This window comes from Lycium ferocissimum, chromosome 9, assembly GCF_029784015.1.
Source record: "Lycium ferocissimum isolate CSIRO_LF1 chromosome 9, AGI_CSIRO_Lferr_CH_V1, whole genome shotgun sequence".
Lineage (NCBI taxonomy): Eukaryota > Viridiplantae > Streptophyta > Magnoliopsida > Solanales > Solanaceae > Lycium > Lycium ferocissimum.
The window spans coordinates 62,501,560-62,506,989 of record NC_081350.1 but is presented as its reverse complement, the minus strand read 5'-3'; the positions used below and the strand labels follow the sequence as shown (position 1 = coordinate 62,506,989).

At 35.0% G+C, this 5,430-nt stretch overlaps 1 long non-coding RNA gene across 1 annotated transcript; it reads left to right on the top strand.

Moving 5' to 3' along the window:
• Window positions 1–1,444: 1,444 nt before the first annotated feature.
• On the top strand, window positions 1,445–5,191 carry LOC132029423 (uncharacterized). Its single transcript, XR_009407801.1, has 3 exons — window positions 1,445–1,540; window positions 2,390–2,454; window positions 5,169–5,191. It is a non-coding gene; the product is annotated as an uncharacterized LOC132029423 (long non-coding RNA).
• The last annotated feature ends 239 nt before the right edge of the window (window positions 5,192–5,430 follow it).

The following is a 5,430-nucleotide window of genomic DNA, read 5'->3' as shown; positions in this document are numbered from 1 at the left end:
GTATTTTTCCTATGGGAATAAAAGAAGTGAATAGTTGGGAGTAAGTTGGTAAATTCGTGGTAGTGTGAAATAACTTATACTGAGAATCCTGTGGGTCTTGACTTATCTGCTTATCTTATTGACTTTATATTGTGTTGCGTGAACTAATCTTATTCGACCTATGATGCTTACCAGTACGTGTGGTGTACTGATACTACTCTTGCTACATCCTTTTGGGGTGTAGATATGTTGCAGGTGTAAGTTGAAGTTCCTTCGTGTGGATTCATCGGGCATTCTCCTACAGCCTCGCTCATCTCACTCCAGGCAGAGGATGTGTCATTTATTTTGTCTTCCTATATAGTAGGAGCTCTTGTACCTATCTAGACTAGGTCCCGGGAAAGTTCTTTTCAGCTTTCTTGTATTTAAAACCGAGTCTGTGTAAGCTTTTATTTAACCTTTGTGATTTCAAAAAATTGTTGTGATTAATCTATGAGTAATTGGGTTGATTGGTAAGGGTTCGCCTGCTAGGTTAGTTAAGTGGTAGGTCCCCGCATGACCCGTGGGTTGGGTCGTGACAAAATGCGGCCTCAAGTCATGAATGCAGCCCTTTGGGAAATTTTAGCCTTCGCGAACGCGGCTTAGTCCCGGGAACACGAAGAGCAAAACTAGCACTGAAACACTAGAATTTTCTGGTGTTTCCCAAACTTGGGATCGACACCCGAAATCACCCCAAAACCTCCCATACACAAACCAAATATTTATACATATGTAAAAACGAGCTACGAACTCACCCGCACACTTGAAATTCTCAAAATAGGTCTCGTTGAGCAAGTAAACCCCCAAAGGCCAAAGACCCACTTTCGAACCAACAACCCAAAATGCTACCGAGTGCCTCGAGAATCAAACCGATCATCCTAACAAGTCATAATCGGCCAGCCGGACCTCTAGATATCGTTGGATTTCCAAAAAAAATCCGTTTACCAAAAAGTCAACTATTGGTCAAATATTTTTTACTTTAAGGCTCTATTTCACAAATTCATCGTGAATCTCGGCTATCACCTTAGAAACCGTAAGGGCTCGGGAAAGGGTCAACGGTGGTAAAATGGTCAAAAGGCACATAATGACCTAACGAGTCGTTACATTTATACACATATACATATATATATATATATATATATATATATATATATATATATATATATATATATATATATATATACACGCGTGTATACATGTATACATATGCTGAACTGGGCCAATTTTCATTTTTCCTTTATTTAATCGGCTAGGCCCTATCCATAATGGACCAAACCCAGCCCAATTTCTCAAAACACCAACATATATGCACAAACAAACCCTTAAGATCTCATTTGTTGAAAGGCTAGGGGTTTTAAGGTGAAACCCTAGTGCCGCCTCGACTCCACCCTTCACTCTTTTAGTCATCGTTGCCATTTCAAGCAAAATCAGAGACGTACGATGGTTTTACAGGGTTTGTACAACCGATTTGGGCAAGCATTAATTGCTCCTTGCCCATTTCCACCGTATCTCAATCCCAAACAAGGTATATCTTTGTTTCTTTTCCTTTTTTTTTTATACTAAGGAGACTTAACATTGTAATATGGCTTGGTCAAGTGACTCTTGTTTCTCTTGTTTTTTTCTCTAAAGACGGGGAATTCTAAATTAATTACTTATCTTATTTCTTCTTTAATTAGAAGTTCTTTAAATATTTCTATTTTTTTCTATAAATGGAACTTAAGACCATAAGCTCTAGATTTTGGGGGTTTCCGCTATAGCCGAACATAAGGGACAGACCTGGCTCTTCAATCGACGATCTACAGTTCTCCTGTCTTCTTCGGGTCCTTAATAGAGCTCAAAACTAGGTTTCTTCTGTATATAGACTATATCTTTACCTACATATTGAAAAAACTAATATAAAAAAGGAAACATTAAAACTATAAGAGAATAATCTCCCCTAAGTGAAACTCTTCTAATGACTCCATTGTGGATGCTTTTTTTGTGTCTTTTTCCCTTTTTCTGCATTTTTGAAGTCAAAACGAGTACAAATTCTTAATGGTTTTTGTTGCATATGATTTTTGAATTCTCAAATTCTGTTGGTCTATATCGTTCGAGGGGGAAAATCAAGAGAAATTCCCCCCCAAAACCACAAGTCCCACATCGTATTTAGTTTTTTCATTCTCAGATTTGGGGTTCTATATAAAGAACTCCATTTCTCACAAAAAAGACACCCACACTGAATATCACACAAAAACAAGTCTTAAGATTTGCAAGTTCGGATTTTGAGCAAGCACATTTGAAAACTTAGGGTTATTAAGCATTTTTTGCAAAATCCTTAACCTTCAAGTATTTTTAGTTAAAATTTTAATCATTTTTCTTTGGTTCTGTGGCTGAGTTTTGAGGGTGAAGAGTCCAAAGATCTCCAACTCCATTCTCGACCTAATGCTGCGCAAAAGAAAGGTAAAACTTTCTCCTTCTTATTTTTTCACATTTTTATTTATGTAGATCACTTATTTAAATGCTTGTATGCTATTTTCTGTAATTTAGGTTTAGTGCAGTTGAAAGCATGTTTAGTTTTCTTAAGTGTTAGTTAATTTAGATGTTAAAATTAGGTTAGCCTTTTGAAGTTCATTTCTGGTTTATGCTTAAGCATGTGTTAATTTTGGTTTATGTTTAGTAGCAAGTATACATTTGAGGTGTTCTGTTCCCTAGTCCATATCTGTTGATAAACATTGTTATTATAATGATATTTGGTCTATCATTAGATCTAAAAATGTGATTAAGTCATGTTTTTTTTTTTTTTTTTTGGTTATGATTAACTGATTAGTATGTTTATAATCTAGCTTAATCACTGTCTAGTCTAACCATAGCCATATGATGTTTGTTTGTCTTGATTTAACCCATAACACATGTTATTTGTTTAAATTGATTCTAGCATGTCAAAGCTGTTTCATATTCTGCTTAACTATAACTTGTTAATGAAGTCTTGAATCATTAAGGGGTATAGATCTAAACAAAAGTCGAAATAAGAACTCAATCTAGTTATATGAAGCCTTTATAGGTAAACATGTTTAGAACAACAATGAAGAGTTTTGACATGATTATTTGAGCCTGTTTGCCTTTAACTTGACATCAAGACTGTTCAAACTGCTTTACATTGCTTTAACTTGTTTTGGTACAATCTTCTTGATGAGCATGCTTTATTTGTCTGGTCTGGAGTTTTGAATATGATATAAATACTATGTTATACCTTTCGAATAGCCATTAACTTGTTAATGTGGGACTGTGTGCTATCTAATACCCTCGTGAGACCTATGATGATCATTTGAGGAAAAACATGTCTTTTATGCCATGCATGACTAGTTATGCCTTTGTACCAAGGCTCCCACTAATGTTAGTCTATAAATGTTGCCCTAGTGTTCCATATGATCAGGTTGCTTTATTTGTGTGGAGATAGAAGGTCGTGCTCATATATTTGTGTAAGAAAGTCTAAAGAATGATATGGAGTCTGTTTTTTTCCTTCTTCTGGGAATTGAAAATAACCTTAGTGCTTTGATAGTTCACCATATTGAGACCTTATTTGCTGTATAAAACTGTCTATATGATTTAAGTGCATCTCATTCTGCTGTATCTGGAAATGATTCCCTTCAAGTAGTTTTTAACCTCTATTAATGCCTCATATGCATGTTTAGCTGGTTTGGTTATTCTGTCTATCTTGGCATTGTAGTATGATTGCCCTATGTGTTCTCAATTCTATTTAATCATGAAACTGGACAACAATGGGATTAATGAGGTCATTTAATATTAGAAAGATAGTTGCTTTTCTGTGTAGCCTGTTTGCTCCCATACCTTTGAGATTTCTGTGACCCTTTGTATGTATTGGTATATTTGATATCCTGCAATCTCATTTATTGTATGAGTATGAATAGAATGTAAATTTTTCTTTGTTAGAACATAGCTAATATGCTTGAAAATGAATAAGGATGGAGTCTTCATGTTAGTATTGCCATAAAATGTGTCAATGGTGCATATCTGTGTGAGTAGAGGTTCAGTCCTATCTCTGAGGTTTAAATTATGGTAACTTGAATCATGCTACACGTTTATTAGAGGGTAGTTTCTATCTAAGCTTAAGTCTTTTGCATAATTTTTTCCCCTCTCATTTTGTTTGAGTAAGCAGCCTATGTGCCTTTTTGAACTTGAAGGTTTGTTTAGGATTATTTGGTTATCTCTGCATGATCCTATTTCCCTTTCCCCCCTTTGTCATGTTCATAGCGTTGTCAAGTGGTAGACAAAATCAGTGAAATGGCTTACTATGTTTGAATATGGATCTTTGCTTAGACCGAAACTTGTTGGTTCATCTAAATGGCTATGTATGGTTAATTCTTGAACCTGCTCATCCTAATTTATATGTATAGCATGAAACAAATTAGGTAGTTGACTCCTTTTCCCTCAGCCCCATTTTGTGGTTTGTTCTTGATCCAACCATATTGAATCTTGCCTGTTTCTCCATTTCTTGTCAACACAATAGTGAATGACCTTGAACCATTTGTGTTAATTGAAATCTAGACATGTTGTTAAAGCCTGGTAAAAAACTGAGCATGTTTGACTTGTTAGGATTAGAAAGATACTACATTTCTCTTCCTTCTTTCAAAAGATCATGTTTCTTTTTCTGCCAATTCTTGTTTTCTTTTGGGGAATTTGTTTGCTATAAAAGAAGGATATACATTAGTATACTACATGTATACAACCTTTGTGTGTTTATATTTCGGCGTATATTGACCTGTATATTGAGTATACTCTTAGCATATCTCATTTTCGGAGTTTTGTTGAATAGGAATCATATTTACTAAATATTGGGCTTTGAACTCCTGTAAATTGTCTTTGATTATCTTGTTGGGCCTTCTCTTTACATTCATGTACTTATGAGTTTTGGGCTTATTCCCAAAACTGTTTCTGTGTTTCAACTAAGTCTGTTCCTCCGATGTTTTGTGTAATTTGGATACACATGTATGAACTGAAACTGTCCTGTACATGTGTGTATATCTAATTATTGTATATACATTCTTAGTTCATATCAAATAAGTTTATAAGTCTAGGTTCTCTATAACCACAACTTTCTTCCCCCCCCCCCTTTGTGTTTGCATGGGATCTATGTCGCGGGCCACTTGGGCCAGTCTCCTCATTCAAAGCCTGTTGGTCCAGAGGCCCAACTTCCTTTTTTCTTGATCGATTTCGAACCAAAGACGAAAGTAAGAAGGCCCAACCATGGGTTAAAATGGTCAATCGGTAGGCTTAGGTAGGCCCACCAACCTAACTCTTTCTTCTTCCATTATATATATATATATATATATATATATATATATATATATATATATATATATATATATATATATATATATATATATTCTTGTATGTATTATGGTTGTATATGTAAGC